Genomic DNA, 22806 nt, shown 5'->3' with positions numbered 1-22806 from the left:
AAAAGGTCCCATGGCACTAATCAGGATAAATGCACAGCCATGCCAGGCACACCAATCAGTCATGCCGTTACCCCAGGCATGACCTGTATTCATTTGATGTTCAACATACAGCTGCTGTCACATTTCAGGGCATATAAATGCAGCTGGTTCAAAGGTACCTAAGCCATTCTGTTAAGTTTGAGTAATTCAAATAATTGGTCAAATTATTTCATGGGTCTGAGATTTTAATGATGGGCTGGGGAAATGGGTGTGGGAGAAAGCTATTGAACAGGCATCTAGCACTGCTCAGAGAAACTGGATTTAAAATTCTAGATTTGTGTTGTTTTTAATGGGGACTAAAACAGATTTAAGTATGTCATGAACCTCACTTAAAGGTCATTTTATTTTGGGGAAGGTGAGAGAAAGGAGGTACGCTGCTTGGTCAGATTCAACATCTGAATGTCAGCTGCCTGAAGCTACTCCAAAATGACAGAATGGCCTTAAAGGAAAGGCTACAAGCCCTGGTGCAGGCAAAATCCTTGATGGTGGACAAATAAATGTATTACGATGGGGACTCTGCATTGTAATACAATCAGCCAGCAGTAAAATACAAAGCATGGGAGTGGAGTTGTTAGCTTCAACTTGCAGTTACCAGCATCCACTTGTGATGATCCGAAGAAAACATTTCTCAGGCAAGTATTTATTTCACATAAAAAGCGTGGGAAGAGAATGGTTGTGTGATTAACACACTGTGCTGGGATTCAGGAAACAAAGGTTCGCACACACAACTCCACCAAATGTTTGGCAAGTGCCTTTTCCCTGCTTGTTTCAACTTCCCAACCTACCTCTAGGCCACTGGGAGGGCACACGCATTGATACTTGCAGAGCATTCAGAGCCAGGGGGAAAAGTACTGCAGCAGAGCACAGAAACACATTTCCTGAAACAATCACCCATTCACCCAAACACTTCCCCTCTGAGTTATCCCATTGTTATTTCTTCGCTTTCAAAGTTACCACAGGAGGAAAATTAAGCCTAATTGAAAGAGGAAATATTTCTGTGAGCCTGCAGTATTTCATAAGTAATCAAGAGTGGATATTGTAACAAAAAAAGTTTTGGAGGTAACACATTTCATTATTTTTTCCTCTGATCCACACCCAAAACATACATGGAAGTATCTCCGCGTCACAGCTAATGGGGTTTTTAGTGCTGTTAAGAAGACAGCTCTACAGACCTTTATGCAACGTATGTTTGGCTAATGTGGACCAAGCATTCACCGAGTCATTAGCCAAATGCATTTTATAGTTTGAGCACTGGAGACACATTAAACTGTTTCTTTGCATCTGTTACCAAAACAGGTGCAAAACCTATTGGATTTAACAGCACATGGCTGGACTGCAGTATCTGCTATGACAACACAGCTTGGCACTGAGGTTTTAAACAGAAAAATCAGAATTCGCATATACCAAAGTATTGAGCTTTAACCAGCAATTTCCATGGGAAAAAAGAAAAAAGAATTGTGCTTCCAGTCACCCAGCGTGTGGAGCGGCACTGAGGCAGGAATGCATAAGGAATTTGCGTTGTCTTTGTGTAATCATCAGATCGCTAGCTATTTAACTGGCAGACACAAAAGATATTACAGCTAACCTTTATGCTGTTAACATTCCCATGAGCTCCTTCTGTAAAATTGAGTATACCATCCAACATAACCATGACTGAATGCTCTCATAACTGTTTGAACTTAGTATTTTCTGGCAAGAACCAGACAGTCATCAAACACTAGCAGAAAAGCCCCAAGTCTGCAAAGAGCAATTTCTTAATTCAGATTGAAAGATTCAAATTGTTGCAAGAGTTGATATTCTGACCCATTTATTTTTAAAAGAAATTATTTAAACAGATTATTATCTATATTGTTCCAAATGCCTTCACCTTCAGATTACTGCTTGTGATGATAATACCTAGCTATCATGCAGTGGATCTCACTGGTAGATCTCAACACTTTATAGAGGAAAGTCAATGTCATTGCCCTCCTTTTCCACGATACAGAAAGTGAATTAAAGAAACAAAGTTACTTCTGTTTCATAAACTATCCTCTGTTAACAGGGATGTATCAATTAACCATCCACACACAGCTACAACGCATTTCATCTCACAGTTAACTGAAAGCTCTTACACTGACGAATGTAGCTCAGATTTTGTTTGGACTAAACACAAAGTTACTAAGGCTCAGCTGACAGGAGGGGATTGCCTCAGTAGCTGGGATAATGTGACCATGTCTTGGGTCCATTGCTAAAAATCTCACATCTGGAAACAGAACCAAATTCCTCTCCCCTAACAGCAAATCCAGAATTCTTCAACTACTGTCACTTATCAATAATTTGTTTTCCTTTCCTTACCTGAAGCAAAAATAACACAGGTTGACAAGTGAAATGCTGTGCCTCAGTTGAGCCTCTCTGGTTCCCTCACCATCTTACCATCCCACCCTGACGACCCCACAAAGAGAAATTCGGGCTTCAGGCAGGGAGCTGTGTTGCTACAGCCTGTGAACCAGCACCGAGGACCAAAGGCTCCAAAGACCCAACTGTCCCCCAGGATAAGCTACACTGGATGGTGGGTTGGACCTGGACACGCTGCTGAAGCCCAGCCAGCAAAAGAGACTGTAGATAAAATGCAACATTCCCCCACAAGGGCAGCAATTGTATTATATAATAAGGATGGTGTTATGCTTGAAATCAAACACAGCTGCAAGACCCTGCAGCAGAGGCAGAATTAGCATGTATGTGTCCTTCTGCCACAGGCGACCAGCATGGCTAGGGGCAGCACACCCAGCCAGGAGCTGCTGGAGAGCAAAGCAGGGTTTTCAAACACTTTAAATAGCCCACAAAACCCCTCAGTACTCCAGAAAGCAACTGTACAAGAAAAAAAACCCCGGTTCTTCCTGTGAAAAACCTTTTAATCATTTTTACAGCACAACTAAACCTTGGTTAAAACAGTAAAAGCTACAGCAACAACATATGGTAACAACTTCCCCGATTATTAGAACAATTAGAGTCTGAGCTGCCAGCTTTACACCTACACCATTAACTAACTTGGAGGCCAGCTACTGCAGGAATCATTTCCCTCAGACCACCGTTTGCCCTTTTTGTTTTGTCATTGCTAATGAGATTGCCATTAAAAAATAATGTTGGTATCGGAAGTGTTATTTAAGGAATCCAATTCAGAATAAATCCCCATCAGGCATCTGTGCAGCATCTGTAGGTGCCTGAAATGCCCCTCTGCCAAAGGCCATGATATTTTAAGCTTGAAGAGATTTGTCCAAAACCTCAGCTCTTTTTACAGCAGCGATGATTGCAAGAAGGGATGATGCTTCTAGCTGGCAGGTCAACACCCAACACCATTGTAAAATATAAAGATCAACAGTCAAGTCTTACACTACTTGAGCCAGACCCCCAAACTGAGTCAAAAAAGCCCAAAAAAGGTTTCTGCATGCAGAGTTACATGACCCTGTACTGATTGAGAGGGCTTTAAGTGAAGGTCAAACTGGGTGTTCAGTCCTTGATCTTGTCTTTGATCAGTCCTTGCCCAAAGCATGAAGCAGGCTGAGACAATCAGCTGATCTGAGCAACAAGAAGGATACTGCCTAAGCCAGAGGTAAATTTTGCTGAAAGCAGCTAGGCACTCTAGGACTGGTACCCCAAGGATTCAAAAACATTACTAAAGTTACCTAGAAATCACGAGATTAAACATAAATAAATAAATACTGTGCTCTCATTAGCAGCCTTCTGGCATCTAAGCCCTGGCTGCACACTTACTTCACATTTACAAGCTGTTTGCAATTACTTTGTTAAGAAAGGAGCTTAAAAAAAAATAGAGCTGAAAATTCCCCCGTATTGATTCTAGCAGTCGACGGCTTCAAGAAAAAAAAAAAAAAAAAGAAAAAAAAAACAACCACACACAAAACCAAAACACACCACACAAAAAGACCCTCACCAAGACAAGTACAAGACCCAGGATAAAATTCTAAGCAGTGAGTTAAGTGCTTAGGCGTATTAAGAGCATGAACAAACATAATTGTTCCATCTAAATTTCCTAACCTGCTTCTGGAATGCTGAGGCACATTTTACCTACTCTTTTTATCCTTCCAAGATCACACACCCCGGATGTTTGCTCTCTGCCTCAGATCATCAGAAAAGATGCAGCAGCAGCTCCCACACTCAAGTCACCATGGTCATATATTAACGTTTTATTTACCTGTAACAGGGTAAGTGGGCCCCTTGTAATTTTGTAGGAACAAAGTCTTCTTGGTCCATACTACACTTCAATACACATTTACTTCTTAAAAATACATGTGCAACAGCATGGAATAAAATGGTCTTAAGGTATTATTCTTGGCTGTATTTTTTAAGTGCCAATGTAAGCAAGCCAACAGCTCTTGCAAACAATGCATTGCTAGGAAAGGAGTAGGTAAAATTGTCCTTTCCATGGCTGAGAGACCAGACAAACACAAACTACATAAAAACTTTCCCCTGCACTGCAGTACAGCACAGCATTAATGTACGGTAACTACTAGCTTCTCATGCAGAATCAAATTAACCTCTGCCTGAATCCTAAACAAGAAGCAAGTGCTAAATAAATTATGTAAGAACAGCGGCAGTCTACCGGCCATTGTAATTCAATGCTCAAGCCAAGCAATTCCATTTAAGTATATTGCTTGGCTATAAAATGTTAATTGCCCAGCTGACTGGAAGCCAAATGGTGCTCTCCTACTTAAAATGCCCACGAGGAAAAACCATCACCAGCTTTATTTATACCAGCAAGAGCAAACACTACCCTAGCCAGGGAATCTGGCTTACATTTCAGCTGGAACTCAGGCCAATGAAGCAGGAAAGTTCAGCAGAGTCCTACCTGTTCAGCAAAGCCAACATCTTTCTCCGATAACCTCAGTATGGATATGATCTCGCTAACATCCTTGGAGTAGGAAACAACTGGAGGAGGACACATTACACTTGGATAAGGTCTCAGCAGGAGTCAGCAGCCATCTGCACCAGCTCAGAGCCTCCCAGCACCAGCATGAGGTGGCAGCTTTGCCTCTACACATCTTAAGGTACTTTTGGATGCTACCACAAAGACAGGCTGGGAGCTGTGTTTCTCAGGCAAGCTGTACTCCAAGTCCAAGGGACAACTGAACTCAAGCCTTTCTGGAATCAGAATTTTAAAAAAGAGTGAACACTCACTGATGGACAAGTTCTAACATCAAAACATTTTAAACAAATTGAGTCACAAAAGTTGTTTTTTAAGTACGGGGTTTCAAAGCTTCCAGTTTATTTTCAATATAATAATGAAAACAAGTTATTCTGCAGCCTACAACAAGGAGGTTATGTTTTAAAAGAAAAAATATTTGTCTTCCAATATATATAATTTTTAAGGGATTTTTTTTTTATTATTTCGCTATGAGGAATGGTGTGAGGGAAATTTATAGCAAGATTCTGTAAACTGTACAACAGGGTCCCACAAAAGATTAGACAAGATGAAACAAGTCGTTGCTGGGGAATGACAAGGAAGCGAAACACAAACAGGTCTTTTATTGAGAAGTTTTCCACGTACATCTTACCATGCGAGCATGCCTGATGACACTACACATGTGACTCAGCACTCACTGTTTCCCTGCCAACACATCATATACATGATAAAATTTGATTAAGAACTTTGCTCATCTCTGCAACAATTGTATTCGTTAAGTGACAGACTGAAGGATTAACTGTCTTTAAAGGGATTTTTTTTTTCTCCTGAAAACCAGCAAATTACAAAGCATGCTTCTGAAGACCCTTCAAGTGGAAACCCAAAGGCCACTAAAATAACTGTTGCCTCATCTGCTGAAAATAATCAGTTCTGACAACTGTAGACTGGAATCTCAGTGGGAGGGGATGTGAAGGAATCATACCTAGTCTTAGCCATGCTCAGCATGTGTGGGGTGCAGATATACATTCAGTATTTTTTTGTCATTTGGTGTAAATATACAGTATATAAGATCAGGTTTTGTTACAAAAAAATTACACATATGCAATTTGGATAGCACAAAGTATCATATAAAAAAACCCAACACCTAGAAAGGGCTCTGGCACAACTATCCACCTAATTCATTGTTACAGCTCAGGTTTTGTTATTTGTATTAGAGTAGTGGAGAGGCCCCAGCCCAGAGCAAAGCCTCATCCACTGCAAGCTGTAAAGATACATAGTGAGACAAACCTGGAACAAAGAGCTTGTCATATATATGTAAGGCATAAATAGGCTGACAAAAAAATAGTAACAAGCAAAGGAAGGAAATGAAAGTAAGATTCCCTGGTTATAATGTGATCCATTGTACACACTCTTGCTGCTTTATGAACTGGTTAAATGAACTGCTCCAGGCTGGCACAGAACTAGATCACTCCAGACCATCAGAGGGCAAGGCAAGTCCTGATAAAAGTATTTGATTTAAGATCAATTCAAATTGTTTACAGTGCACATTGTTTACAAGGTGTAACAAAAATTCTATGTATATTTAAATAAAGGTATTTTTATATATGTAAAAGTATTTTAGGACACAGTTTTACTTCTAGCCCACTAGAATAAATAACAGAGAAACTTCACCCCCACACACCTCTGTTTCAGAGGAAATAGTTTTTTTTTAATCAAACTAAATTTAAAAAAATGTGCATTTACTTCTAAAGTATGAAGTGTTCAATAGCTATGTAACAGCAGATTTGCTACCCTAGTTTCACTGACTCCAAGATGAATCACTTATGCTAATACAACATACAGCTCTATTTGTGCCTGGTGGCAATAGTGATTTGACCCAGAGAGGAGAAAATCCAATTGTGGAGCACTGTGCTCTGCTTTTATTGCCAGCAGCACCTTTGACTAATTTACCTAGTTTGCTGAAAATAAAAAGCCTATTGATTTATCCTCAACTACTCTCTTCAAATCATGTGCAAGTGACTTCACATGTTTGTAACAGTATCCAGACAAATTACTCACGACTTCTATTTTATTTCACATTAGATTTGTCCTGGGGTGGTTTATGCAGTAACAGGGAATATGAAATGTGCTGTGTTAAAGGCCTGTCACTTTACATTACAAATATAACCAGCTAAAATGCAATCCATCTGTTGAACACGCTTCCAGCTAATCTATGGTGGTCTCCAAGGGCCGTAATAATTTAGCCTAACACACATTAAAAAGAAACCCCACAGGCCATCAGAACAGACTTGAAGCACTTCTGAATTCTCTAAAACTCAGCACCAAGCACACTCACTTGTTTTTAAAGGAAGTCAGTCTTCCCATACACAGTTTAAGCATATTTTGCTGGGATAATAAAGACAAAAGTTTTCATATCAAACTAAAACTGCACAAGTATATTTCAGCTTTTAACACTGAAGCCTGACCACAATACATTAGCCATGCAGAACTCCAAAGAACAAACTGCTCCCCCGCCCATGTTCAAAAAAATTTAAATGAGAAAATTTACAATATTAAAATACCACTCACCATCAAGAAAAACACCAATACAATAAAAGCACTTCTAGAAAAATTACACGTAAGGTGTTTTCTACTATTTCCCTTTGTACAAGTATCTCTAAGACTTGTGGGTTTTATATATATATATACACACACCCTAAATGGGCAAATGATACTAGTTCACATAAAATACATTTAATTCATTAATACAGTTTCTATACTGCCATGAAAGAGTGCAAAATGATTAACCCAAGGCAAGCATATGGCAAGTCGTGGGGCTTAAAGGTTCAGAGCTACAGATCTGCATTGTAACTTCAACACTGCAATATAAGTCCCAGGCTCTAAAAAAATACCAAGAACTCCAAAGAAGCAGCCACCCACTGGGGTGACAATCATAATGCAATGTCTGAAAAAAGAGCAGCCAAAAGTACAGGAATAACAAAGGAGTTAAGAGACAGGAAGATGTAGGAATATTAGTTACACATCACAGCAATATTGCTTTCCTAAAGATGAAAAATGAGCAGAAGCTGCTTCTGTAGTATACTTCTCTAGTGTCAGTATCAAGTAATCTACTAGTGTAAATGTCACTTGAAAGAAAGATGCATCTGGGGGAAAACTCTGTAAAACAAACTGTTAATCCCAGAAGAGGAATGTGTGACAAGAACCATTTTGAGATTCTCTAGTACAAATATTGAAAAGTCAAACCAAAGCCAATTGTTTAAATAAGAAAACAAATCTGTGAAACTAGAAAGAAATTAATGAAGCAGGGAGGGGACACACGAGAATGGGATACTTTCAGGATTTCTAATGAATTCCTTGTTATGAACAATATTTTAGTAGCAAACAGAAGGCGTAACAGATGCAACCGAGCTCAATGTGAGTGTATGAGTCAATTTTCATCAGTGACTAAGGGTAATATTAAGCAAAACAAACATCCAGGTTGATTGTTACTAAGCTGATACTCTTACATCCTGTTCGAAGCAGAACTTGCTAGTAATTTTCAGTCTACCCCTCAGTCCCCAAAACCAACAAGCCGCTTTACCCTGCCATCCTTATTAACACTGGGTAACGTCGTACTGTCTCAGTAACCCACTCGATTGCTGTGGGGTCAGATCAGAGAAAAGTATTCCTCATTGTTAGCAAAAGGTGCCATGCCTCGCCTCCACTACATCCAAACATCCTCAGAGCTGCTCCAATATGAAGTAGTTAAATGCTGAGAAACAAGCACAAACATGCTCAGTTTTTCCAGGATCACACTCCCTGAATAAACAAGTTTTAATTCATGTTACGTTTGAGAAACTTTTATGGATGGTACTGGAGAATGCACAAAACACCACCGAGAAACTGAGGAACAGTATACACATGAACAGCATTGAGGCAGTGATGACCAACAGAGATTTTACAGGATAACACACTTATGTATTGGTTAACTCACTTTGAAACGCATGAAAAAACTCTGCCTGAAACTCAAGAAAAAATGGTAATCCCAAGACAATTTTTTCCTCCCAGTGAAGAAAAGGGTTGTGACAGTGCTTAAGGAATACCAGAGAACTGAGCAACTGGTCTGTTAGCACTTGGTCCTGCTCTCTCACCCAACCCTCTACCATGTACATATATGTGAAGAAAAAAAAATTAAACATCAATTAAGTTTAAACTGATTAATTTCCAGAATCTTATTTAAAGATTTTTAACCATGAGTTTTCAACAAACAAACTTTCTCATGCTTGGGCAGCTTATGGGCCACCTAGTATTGAACAAGAAATTAACATTTCATTAAGAGTGCAGTCACTACGTCATCAGTTTATTATCTAACTTCAACAGAGGACAGCAGCATGGGCAAGAAAAAGGTCTTGCAGCATTTGCAGACAACCGTGCAAAAATCCATGCTGGATTTACCAGGAAAGCTTTCAGCTGGTCTGAAGGGAAGACAGAAAGAGTAGAAGAACAAGCTATTCTACCCTGCAAGGATGCCTGACCAGACAGTAAGATGCTATGGGACAAATGAGGTGGCTGGGGAAGTATAGGGAGGGAAAGGTGGTATTGACAGTATCTGTAGGTTAAAATAAAAACAAAGGAGCTCACACATGCTACCCATCTGATTACATTAGCTGCTTTCTCATTCATCTCCTGCAACAACCTGACCTCATCACAGAGCTCTCTTGCAGACAAACCCCTGTTACCAACCAGCTGAGACCTCAAGTACCAGTAATGCAGAGAGTCCTCAGTTCAGGCACACCCCTGTTAAACACTCCCAGGAAACTTTAAGGGGTATCATTGCATGATAAATGTTATGAGTTTTCCAATTATTCTGAAGCAGAATTTATATGCAACATCATTATCAATATAATCTAATGTACCCAATACCAACACATTCAAGGAACACCCAGACAGTCCCTCCCTACCCAGAAGATTTGCCACTGTAGTAACAGTCTGCAAACTTTTTCTTAAGGTGGGTAGAGGAAGAAGCTTCAAGTCAGATGGGATGGTTCTTCCACACACAAATGTACAGTGGTGTTTCTCTCTGTAGCAAGCAGATTGCCCCAGGCAGGTAACACCCAAGGGATTTCAAAGACCATCAATGCTTCCTGCAGTGTACAGTGGAGAAGCCGCAGTAAATTTCATGTGGCTTCCCCAAACTAACCTAAGCACCCTAGTGAAAGAAAACAGTCCCAGCATTTAGTGTCAATCACCAGTTTTACCTTTAGCACTGTGCTGTAGTTGGGGGTGAGGTGGGGGGTGTAGGACAACACCTCACAGAAATTAACAGTGGTAAAAACTAATGGTGAATAAAGTGGGAAGGGGCAGCAAGAGGAAACGGGGGTCATGCCCTCAAAATAGCCTCTAGGCCTCTCATTGTTCCCTTTCTGGATTTCCTACACTCATTTGTTTTCAAAAGCAAACAATCTATCTATCTGCAGTTACTGGGTCCCCCTTGGAGGGGGGAACAGTTACCTACAGGGAGGAGACACAGACATTTGCAGTTAACACTTGGCTATTCAGAGTTTACTGCCAATAATTTGCACCTCAGCAGAGCAGGCACTTACCAGGTCAGGCTGCCAGAACAGCCTCCCTGGTTTTCCCAATTTGCTGCCACTGAGCAGTTGACAAAGGAGCCTCCTCCTTGGTTCCACCCCAAGACGACCTTTCCCTGGTATCTGATCACTTTATGAACGGCCAGCCTGGAGCTACCATAACCAAACGGGGTGGTGCTTCACCACACTTAGTCCTCAGCACCGACTCAAGACAAGAGTCCAAGAGGGTACCTGGGACAGCCCCAGTACATCCTCAGTCCCAGGGCACCGGGGCTCAGGTCCCAATCTGTGCCATCCCCATCTCAGCCAAGTTCACTTGCTGCCCCTGCCTTTTTGGCATCACATAGGAACAGAAATACTATGCTCTAGAAAAAAACGGATATACACATATGTATCTATATGCATATATACACACACAGTTATGTGTGTATATATACATGTTTCTGCTACTCCTCCCTGCTTTTACTCTGGAATTACTACACTGCTCAAACCTGGGACAAGCAAAATCCTTCTGGAAATGCCATTAGATTTGCCATACATAAGACTGCCCCATCTTCAAGTATTTAGAAACCCATGGCTCAGCAGCAAGAACACTAGATTTTCACGCCACACCACAAAGCAACAAGATGGCTTCTTAAACATGAAAGTCTGCAAAATAGTAAAGAACAAGCATGACACCAAGGTTAGTCTTTCAAGGGTCAAGAAAATTCAGTTATTCAAGCTATTTTGAATCTGAGAAATCACGCAAAAAATTAGGTGCCCCAACATTTCCTTAAAAAAAAAAAAAAAAGAAAGAAAAAGAAAAGAAAAAAGGGAAAAAGTGAACACTCAAACATATTGAACAAGTACGGAAAATCACAACACAAGGTGCTGTGGTACATTAAGATTTTAAAACTGCAATTATTGAACTCTCCCTTACGACTGATTCATCCTCTACACACTTACAAAACCCAGTCCCCATCCATGTTCTATTTCGCATGTACAAGAGAAAATAATTAACACTTAGCAGTGAAAACCCACCAAACCACAATGAGTCCACAATCACAGGACAACAAAGATCCCTTTGCTGTTGCAACTGTACAGCAGGGGAAATACTTCCTAGGCAAGAAGAGAGTTATGGCAAAAAAAAAAAGCTGCAAGAAAGGAAAAAGTCACTTCCAACAGCTGCCACATTTCACCTATACACAGAACAGGAAATAGCCAATGTCCCTGTGTGGTAGCTGTTGGGCAAATTTATCAACATCAGTCCAGACTATGCATTCACACACATACTTGCAGGAGCAAACACTCTCTGAAGAAGAATTTTCAGTCTTGCCAGTTCTGAACAGTGCTCCTTTAAGTATCTGAAAGGACTGATTAACCCTGCTTAATACAATCTGTGTAATCTACTGTGAATCTTGCAGATAACTCAAAACTGTTAACATTAATTAAATCAGCAGAGCTTTACTCTCCTTGCTTCCCCACCACCCTCATACCACAGAGCTCAGTTCAAGAGTCCTCTAACTACAGCCCTAGCAGACAGCTTAGGCAGAGTTAAGCAGCAATGGCAAGCTTCTGATAGAGAAAACCTGGTTAAATAATTTGCGTGTTTTTAAAGAAAACTTTCTCTCCCCATTTAAATACTTTTCTTCATCAGTACTTGCTGGTAGTTACTGCACACAACATCCTGGGAATACCCATATCATAAGAAAAAATGTGAAGGGTGCAGTTTCATCCCAGAAGATTCTTTATGCCATCTGTGACAGAAATAGAGGTAAGCTGTTATCACTATTATTAACATTCAGGGAAGATTAACTTCTAATACTCCTGCTATGCCAGTTTTAAGGCTTCTGACCACTGGATTTTCTATGTAAACAAAATACAATTTCCTTTTAAGCCATGATGTTTAGCATTTGTATGAAAGCAAGTCTCATCTACCACGTGCTCATACAAAAGCCTCACCTATAACTGAAACAAAAAGCAACTTTCAAGACCTTGTATTTACCAAAAAAACAAACCCACAACAACTTAAAAATGGTCACAAGTTTCAAAACCAGCAGGAGCCCCCCAGATACATGGGGCTGCTCTGGCTACAGGCAGAAAAGGCAGAACTATGCAGACCACCAAAAACCTTTTCTAGTATTAGTGTCATGTTTCAATTCTACTTCTTAACATTCAGTATCTTTTAATGGCACGTGAAGGTGGCAGGCATGTATGTTTTTAGGCAATTTCCAAGCTGCTTCACACGTAGATTCTATCCATTACCTAAAGCAGCAGAGCTCAGGTTCACTATTTAAGCAACATAGTCGAGGGAAACTTAATATGGCTTATCGAATGACTTACACTCCCTATCAACCAGATCACAAAACAACAGCAGTGCAACCGTGTTGGACTGGCCTCTCAGCTAGATGAAAGCAGAGGAGGGGGTAAATCCCCAGAAAGATTGCTGGGCAAGACCGATTCAAACCTCAGGCTGCAGAGAGCAGCACCACCTCCTCCAGCCTACATCTTGCACATGAGGGTTGCTTTGTTCTGTGAAAATAACGATTATTAGAATTTTTGAAGACACAGGTTACAAAAAAAGGTTATATTGTTGCAACTACTGAGCAGCAGATCTAAGCTTAGCAGGTTACAAAAAAAGGTTATATTGTTGCAACTACTGAGCAGCAGATCTAAGCTTAGCAGCCTCCAAACCATGCTAAACCTCCTTGCTGGTCTGGAAGAAGTCTGACTCCTCAAAGCAGCCTCAGAAGAAATTTTAAGGGGACCTATGATCAGAGAAAGGTAGCACAACCGACATTTTATCAGCAGACGGACTGTTTACACCCTTCACCTCAGTAAAGCACAAAACCTTAGCAAGGAGATTCAGCTGTACAACAGGGAAAGGAACAATGCTAGGTCCACTGCAAACTCTGAAATGCTGATGGCTTTAAGTGCTGGAGTAAAGACTCTCTTGTTCTGGTTTACACACAGCTTTTCACATAACTTGCTAAAATGGCTCTGCATGATTGTTTAAACATACTTTGGGGGAGGTATTGAGTTACTTTGACAAACCTGTTTTTTGCTGCAAGCATCATGAATTGGTTGAGTGATGAATGGCCGATAAGAAACTGGAGCTCTATGGGAATTAGCAGTTACTCACCAAAAGAAATCCTGCAAAAAAAGAATTTGTGCTCTTCCAACCTGCAGTAATAGCTTGCATTTTGAAGCTTGGCATTTAAACTAATGTTACTACTTCTCAGTCCTCAGAAAAGACGAAGCTTCCGCTAATTTTAAAGGAAGAAACAGATGCTTGCTATCCGGAGGAAATAATCAAAGGAAATCCAGCAGTTACAATACAGTACCTTAATGCAAGACTCTAGATTATCTGGCACCTCAGTAACACTACCCAAAATCACCGTTCCTCTAAATCTCAGCATAAACCAATACTTGTATCTCCACAACATTAACACACATGGTAAATATAGGGTGCTAAAATCAGGCATTTAACTTTGAAACTCCAGCTAAGCAATTTCTCTTGACAGCATAAATAAGCAGATCAGCTAGGTTTCCAGAATTTACTACTGAACATTAATGTACAAGTAGTAAAAAACATTTTCCCCGAAGCTAATCTGCAGCCACTGATACCACTTTCTTAGCAGCAACACAGAAACAGGCACAACTAAAACTGAAAATAAAAAGAGCATTTGATGCATTTCAGATCAGTAGATACACTTGCGAATACTGCTTGTGAATTTTGACTGCAAGTCATTCTCATGAGGTAGAGGCAACAGTCCCTTTGAAATCAGCTCAGCACAATGGGGCAGGAACTAAACAAACTTCTTCAAATGGCTCTGCCAACACCATTCAGCTCCAAGCTGCAAAACTCCTGCTGTTTCAAACTCAGGCCCTCCTGTGAGCAGACTGCTGATTACACCAGGTTGTATGGCAGGTTTTTGATATGTGCATAGGGCAGAAGAATGAGAATGAAACCTGTCCACTGGTCGTGTTAAATAAAAGATTCCACACCATACTGAAAGAAAAGGACACTTTGCCACCTATTCATTCCCTTGTCCCCCATTAAAGAAAAAAATATATGGTAATATATATACACTATATGCATACTCCACTCAGTGTGTACAACTTGTGCAAGTGTTACTGGACATGCTACTATCATGAAAGAGAAATGGGAGACACAAACATTGTACCTGTACTTTGTACAAAGCAGAGGAGATACATACACACAAAAAAGCCAGAGTGCTGAAATGCAGTACTATGGCACATTTAATTGGGCCCTTTATTCCCAGTTACACTTGTACATTGGGAGAAGATTCGGAGCAGTCAAGGAAGGGGAATGAAAGCAACTCAACAAGCATTTTTCGTCCTGTTTTTTTATGAGAGGGGGCCAGAGGAATCAAACTTTCACAAGTTTCTGTGAAATGCTGACAGGGGAGACCCTTGGGTATTCTCCCCCAGCAAGGGAAGAGCAAGGGTTACCACACCAGGCAGCAGCCAGGTCAGCGTACATCTCCTTCCACACACACCTCAGCACATGCCTACCGTCAGGTGCAAGCCATGGGAAGAAAAAACAGGGTTTGTGGAGGACACAGGATCTGTAGAAAGCTCTCCCCTGTTCCCAGAATAGTTGCTCTTTTACTTAAGAATTTGAGCAAAGAGGCCTTTACTGCCTTATCAAGTACAGCCCCCTTGCTGTAGTGTCGCAGCTGTGAATCTCCTAATTGCATCTTTGGTATACAGAAGGTAAGAAATCTTCAGAAAAGATGACAGGAAAGGCTTTGCTGGTTGGTCATAAACATGGACATTAGAGTCCTTCCTCAGGGAATGGCCGGTACAGAAATCAGATGTTCAGAATATATTCCTGCCCATATGGTTCAAAGTGATGAATAATGCACTTTGGAAAAGACTGATGACAGAAATAATACAACACTGCAGTAAAGGACCTGTCATATTAAACAAATAACAGGTGGTGACTAAAATTGCATTTTTAATGAGCACCTCTTTATGAATGCACACAATGCAAAGTGCTTTCTACTGCTTTGCAACATACAACTCCCCATTACATATATAACAATTCACGTCAGTTATATAGAGCTAGATGTGTAAACTCTTTACTTTTTTTTTTGGACACCTCATGGAATTATTTTTAAAGATTTAGCAGCCAAACAACATGAACTTTAAGTTCTGAACTCTTAATACGCACAGATTCTTTAATTAACGCTTTTTTCACTAGGTAAATTTTTAATTAAATGTTAAAACATATACTTTGATGTGTGTTTTCAATGCATCTGCCTAATCAAACGTGCTCTTCTTCACATGTATACAATTAACTGAGGAAGAGGGCAGTCCAGTGGTTAATGCTAAAGACTGTGTTTGAATTCCTGGATCCAGACAGGCATGAAACAGATCCACAGCACTACTTCAAAGCTTATTACTGCATTCCCAAGGTCTTCCCAAGCCAGTCTGCATGAAATCCAGTGGTCAAGAATGAGACACTACTTCATAGCAGGAGGTGCTCCTATATAATACCACAGGGCACTGAAACATCATAAGAACCATTTCAGCAGGGTTACCTACCCAAATGAGAGAAAGCTACAGAAATCATTATAGAGAACAGTTATCTAACATATTTCGAAAGCAAGACTAGTGTAAATCGACTATTTCTGCAACAGAAGGCGGCTCAGAAAGAAGTTTCAGGCAGTTAATACAGTCAGGAACTGAGCCTTTGCACTGCTAGAGCTACAGTGTAATGAAGTACATTCAGCTAAACCTGTATCCTGATCTGGCTCAGCAGAAGAGCCATATTATCTCAAGAATTGTGGCAACAGTTTAAGTGGTTACTCAAGTCTGAATCTTCTTGCATGGAGGTCAGTTACAGAACTTGACAATAAATGTACTCCTCCTCTCTCAAGCACAGCTGTCTTAATCTCAAAGATGACATATTCCTCATATATCAGTCACCACTTTAAAGCCCTGATTCATACAGAGAGACTTAGGAGCACATAGCAGGTTATTACTTCAGCAGGTTGCTTATTTCTACGAAGCCGCAGCACAATACTCCTTGTAATTCTTAACTGCCTTTCCCCTCGAGGGCGTACAGCATATGTCTTGGGAACTGGAGCAAACTTGCTCTGGGTATCAAAGGAAAATTAATGACTTGTCATTAAAAAAAGGTGAGAAGTATAGCTAAACTCTACCCTCTCCTAGTTGGTTCCTTAGAAGGACAGGTTTTTTAAAAAAATGTTATTTTCCTGTTCAATAATTGTTTAGATGATATGCTTTAAAAAAAGCTTGTTCCTGCGAACAGAGATTATTTTAGACTGCTGCATATTTAATACTGTATTACATTAGTCAGCCTGGTTATTCTGTTAAATACAAACTTTGATGGCTTCCCAAGTGCCAGGCAACACATTCACTCCATTCATTTTTCTTTGATACAGCAGCAGTGTGTGCCGGAAGATTCAGAGCTCAAAACTGTCCATAACACATAGAGCAGATGATGATTAAACAAACAGAGTGCTTAAACCAACACAAAAACCTCCCTCTTTGCCCATCCTCACAACAGTAAGTGCAGCAAGTGGATCTCAGTGAATTCTGCCTTTTTATGAACACACAACTTCCCTGAAGCTTTGATACTTGCATCACAGGGTACAAAAACCTTTCAAAACCTTTGATAATTTCAGACTAGCAGAAAAACCTGAGAATACCCATCTAGCAGGCTTTTCAGAGCACCCAGCAATAAGCACTACTGCACCGTAATTCCAGCATGCCATTTGAACGCTTCTTTGCATATACAGAGTTAAATGTATATGCAATTAAATGACATGTCTTATGCTAGGCAGCTAGATACTGATGGTACGTATTAAGATATGTTAGCATAGTAAGCTTCAGAGTTTCTGTGGGGAGGAGCCGCCTTGTTGAAGCAGCAGTTCCCAACTGCCACACCTGAGGGAAAAAATAGGCCATCCCCAGTGACTGAAGCTATTAACTGTAGAAATTCAAGCCATTAAGTGCAAGAGAAAAGTCTATTCAACGGGAACTTCCTTTTGTATTGCAAAACAGCAAGACGGCCAGCAAAAATAGCAAACAGCCTCCATAAAGCTCTGGTCTCCAGAGGCAGTATGGGTGTAAGCATTCACAAGGGAACATTAAACCCTGATTGAATATGTATCTGAGGAGGGGGACACTATCACTGCTCCTGAAGGCGGTTTCTCTGTTGTCTTGCCCTACACAGCATGAACTGACTCGTGAACATTTATGCCCACCAGTCATAACATATCCAACAGATGGAGAACACCAATTCTTAGAACCTGGCACCCATGATGGAAGGCTTGTGCTGCAAGTTTTGGAAATTTGGGAAGCTGTCTTTTCCAGTTCATACGGATTCATACTTCAGGTAAGTCACAGTCACCATCAACATCAAGAAGTCTACCTGGCAATAAAGCGGAAATATCAAAGTTGCTGGTGCATTAACTGCCATGAACCCAGTAAATGAGATCACATCTCAGATTCTCCCTTTCTCCCAAGTAAATCTATCAACATCTAGAGTGCAAGTATTCGGGGGTCAGAGCATTCACAGTGTTTTCCTCTGACAACCGCTCCATTTATTTTATTTCATATTCTTAACCTATTTCATATAAAGGCACTCAGATGTGCTTTAATGTCACTTTTTCCTGTTTTGTAAAACTAGCTCTTTCCTACTGCTTTTCTTATGAGTGCCCAAAACAAAACATTTCAGGCCAAGTTAAACATTTCACCTGATGTCTGGGAAGGTAGGAAGGGGGAAGAAGGACTTAAAAAAAAAAAAGTAGAGTAAGACAACAGTTAAAATTACCATAGCACATGAAAAAGTTTAAAAAAAATCCACGCTATTTATTCATATCTAATTTTTGTTACTGTAGAATCAAACTGATGTTTGCAATATTAAAAAAACTGTTGCAGTAACCGCCTCAGGAACATCTTACATCTGAACTGACCATTATGAAATACTTAGCAGTATTTTTTTGCAGTTTCAGTTCTCCTCCCTTGGACTCAAGCGTGCTTCTTTATAACTTTTATGAGTAACTTGACAGTACAACACATCTCCACAGTGAGAAAGGAGTTCCAGGTATCTCCAGACTTGCGCACTTGTCCCTTTCACAATTTGTTGGTGCAGTATGAGGCAGGAACCATTCCTTACCATCCCAGCAAAGAAAAAAACAATGGTTGTACATCCCCCCAGCAGAATACTGTGGTAGGTAGTCAACCACTCCCCCATCACTAGCACCAGCAGACAGGAAAGATACAGGGAAGCAGCTGTAAGGTCACAGCATATACCTGCACAGTGCATTTGCTCTTGTTTAATCACACACACAAAAAACAAAACCACTCTTGCTTAAACAAACAAAAAACAAAACCAAAAAGACACCAAACCGAAAAAGCCCCCATGAACCAACCAAAAAACCCCAAAACGAGAAAAAAAAAAAACAACCAAACACAATGAAACTTACAGTTCAAAAAAAGTAGTCTTTGATGCAAAGTTTTGGTACAAAGCTTCGATACAGGGGCTGGGTTGAAGTATGGCTTTGTTTTGGGATGAAAACCACAAGGATTAAGTATTTTCCCAGCCTTTTCTCTGCTGACACAGATCTATCTTTTGGCAGCACCACTCTATCAGTTACACAAACACAGACAGAGAACTGCAACACTATATACTACAAAACAAAACAAAAAAAAGAAAAGAAAAGAAAAAAACACTACAATGACTTAAATCTAGGGCTAACCTGATAACCGTCTTTGGCACACTGCTCAAACAGCTGCTTTAGAATCTCAGATTCACCTACGCAAACATCACACACACAACCAGTAAGCTATAGCTTCTGGTTTTGTGGTGCTGCAGAGGTACATTAAAGACTGCCATAAAAAAAGCTTACTTAAAAGAAATGTGCTGAATGCATCTGCTTGCCACCTCCTTTGTCTATTAAATATGGTTGGTGGAAGCAGCCAAGACTCCAGTGTATACTACAGTTTTAAGCTAGGAATTGTACACTACTTGTTACAGACACAAAACAAAAGTTCCTGATTTGTTCTTAAGTACTGTTCTACAGTGTTCAGCCAGCTAAAAATAAATTGCTCTTCACTACTAAGTTTCCTGGTTTACGGAAGACTTTGAGGAATTAAGATTAATGCAACCTGATGGGAGAGACTGGCATGAGTATCAGTAAGATCAAGGTGGTTTGGTTTTGTTTGGTCATTGTTCTTTTTTTAACGTACTTGATACTTAAGACTATCCCTTTAGAGTCAAGAAGTTAAAGTGTATTTCTACTCGTCTATAAGCAAACTGCAAAGTATGTTGACATGATCTGTCCCTTATAAACAGGTGACAGGCCTGGCTGCAAAGTCTGCCTGCTGGAAGCACACAGCGGTTCAGTTCAGATTGTCATAAACCCAACTGGTTTTTACTTTGTCACACCAACTCGGCTCTCTCATCCGAGCGCATCTGTCTTACCAGCAGGTTTGGCAGAATGCTGAAAGCTCCAAAACTAGGCGTTCTGCTAAGCTCAAGACTGGGGAAGCATGTCAGGATGGGTCCTTCTGCAGATATTCAAACCATTACCACAAACACTGCAAAATGTCAAGTACTCATAAGGTGTGATAAATACCTTGACACTGCTAAAGGCTGCAATATGCTCTCAAGAGCAGCCAAAGCAAACCATGATCTGGCAGACAACTTTGGTTTCACAATATCCAAGGGTATCACAGCAAAACTGCTTACAGACCCTGCCGTGCAAGATGCTCGGCATCTCAGGTTATATGAAGTCAGTCTGAGCAAGTCAGTGCCACTTAAAAATCAGGTCCTACACCATCACAAAGAAAGTACAATTGCATGTTAACCAAGATGCTTTAAGAAACAAGGGGCCAAACTGCAGCTGTGTCTTATGGAGACAAGTCTTCAAGCAATAACAAATTATTTCAAATCTGAATCCCTCAATTGCACAGATTTTGGACCCAGCAATTTATAAAGAGAAAGGGCGAAGTGAAAAAGTGAGATCAAAATCACCTTTCCAATGAAGGTTTTGGCTCAGGCTACAAAGGAAATGCATACTGGAAGAAATGCAAGACAGCTCAACCAAGTTTGAGAATTAAAACACAGCACTCCGGCTTAGTTTCTTCTGCATGACTGAAAGCTGGGAACTAGATTAAGTGCCAGAGCACTGAAGTGTAAGCAAGGCTTCTGATAATGGCAGCTTTTGTGGTCCTCTACTACAGTCTCACTCCTACTGCAAGTAAAACTGTCAAGACACGTCCACGTGCTGTTTGGATAAGCATTTGCCACAAACCCTGAAAACAAAGACAAACCCTAATACTGACCCACAGCTTCTTCATATTCAGGATAACACAGAACACAACAGGGTGAGGGTTTTGGTTTGGTTGTCACATTTGGGTTTGTTGGTTGGTTAGGGATTTTTCCACCTCTTGAAAGATCAAAATTGAGTAAGCGACCTTAAGATATTTATTACATTAAAAGGCAACTCCTTACGGTTAAATTGTAGTTCTGCTTTGAAGTAACTACATAGTCTTAAGAGACTCCAACTCACTCAAACATATAACTAGTCAAATGGGGGGTGGGGTTATTTTATGTTGTGGGTTTTTTTGGTGGGGGGTTGTTTTGTTTTTGTTTTTTGTAGGTTTTTATTTCTTTGGAGGTTTGGGGTGGTGGTTGGGGTTTTTTTTTGTGTGTTGGGGGTTGGTTTTGCGTGTGGTGGGTTTTTTGGGGGGTTGCATTTGTTGGTTTGTTTTTAAGTGAAGCATTCTTTACTTTTAATGAATCTGCTTCTCAGGACTGATTATGTTTCTTTGGAACCTGCATCCTTACAAATGAGCCTTTTAACATACATAGTAATTCTGCATTTAGTATCAAAAATTTAACAGAAATTCACCTCCTTCCAGTCTCTAGTGGCAAATGTTTATGCCTCCTGCGGGACCCTATCCACTTAGCTTTACTGTAACACAGCTGCTCTAAAATAAATCAGGCATTAACCTCAGTACCACCCTCCCCTTGTCTTCTAATACACACCATGCCAAACAGGTCTTTCTGTGATACAAATTTGATGCTGCACTCCCTCACAAATATCTTCCCAGTGGTTATATTACAGATGGGATCACCATTTAAAAACAAAACAACTCTTAAAGGTGCCACAGGGAATTTATCTTTCTTTTGCTTCTCAATATAGTAAACAACTTACAGATGCTTTTAAAATCAGTTCTTTAACATCAGGTAAATAAAGGTGACTCTTTCTAGAGGAAGACCACCACCTATTTTAGTTCAAAAAATATTAATAACCAACTACATAATCGTTTTCACAGGACAGGAAGATATTTAAATAGAATTCAAACAATGTTTTTCCTTTGTGCAAAGGCCCCAAGTCTTTCCTACCCACCCCCAAAGGAACAGATGTCTATCACAGTTATCTTGATCACCTAACGGGCACAAACTATGTCATTCTAAGTCTAAAAAATAAACTAAACATCTAGAGTCTTAATAATGCTAATTATGAAAGAGCAGACAGTGACAGCTCCACAGGGGCCATTTCAGCCTGCTGAGCAGATTTTTATTTAGCCAGTTTTACTGGCCATATGAGGACCCAGCAGAATTTAAACACTTAACTCCCCTCTCCAGCTCCATCTCTTAATTATAATGGGAAACAAGAGAGGCACCAGCTCATACACAGCTTATATTCAAACAGCCCATCTAAATAGCTACAAAAAAAGTCCTTCTGCTTAAAGTGAATACACACATTAATTTGCTGCTTTAGAGTTTGTTTTGAAAAAAATCCCTCCTTTTAAAACCAACATATTTGCAAATGGAAGATGTATGCATACACCAGCAAGTGACAGCATTTCAATCTCATGAGCAGATGCCTTCTCTAATTTGTGCTAGTGTAAAGTCCATACACCGTATAAAGTTGGAAATATACCCTTTCCTGCGGTCTGTCTTCAGCAAAAAAGCTAGTACACTAGAACTTCCTCCTGTCCCCAGCTCTGTTGCTTGCTCAGATGGGTAAATCCTGTCATTCTTAACCAGAACAGGTGACTACACAACAGCATGCCCATTTCTTGGCCCAAGAGCATTCACATTTGCCAGAAGTACCAGAGGTCAACATAAGCTTAAGCAGATCTTTACAATGCAAACCACATTTTGTTTTCAAAAGTAAATACAAATGAGCATTTCAATATGATGCTCTATTCCAAGATCTCCTATACACTCCTGAAAATGATAATTAATCCTTCAAAATGACAGACAAGCACTGCTTAAAAAGGCATCTCAAATATCACCTCAGATGA

At 40.2% G+C, this 22806-nt stretch overlaps 1 protein-coding gene across 2 annotated transcripts in view; it reads right to left on the bottom strand.

Annotated features, from left to right (window-relative positions):
- Positions 1 to 22806, bottom strand: part of CCDC88C (coiled-coil domain containing 88C) — a 102099-nt gene that overhangs the window by 61698 nt on the left and 17595 nt on the right. The gene's annotated exons all lie outside the window — the stretch shown is intronic.

Source organism: Falco cherrug, chromosome 7, assembly GCF_023634085.1.
Source record: "Falco cherrug isolate bFalChe1 chromosome 7, bFalChe1.pri, whole genome shotgun sequence".
Classification (NCBI taxonomy): domain Eukaryota; kingdom Metazoa; phylum Chordata; class Aves; order Falconiformes; family Falconidae; genus Falco; species Falco cherrug.
This window is presented reverse-complemented; position numbering and strand designations above follow the sequence as displayed.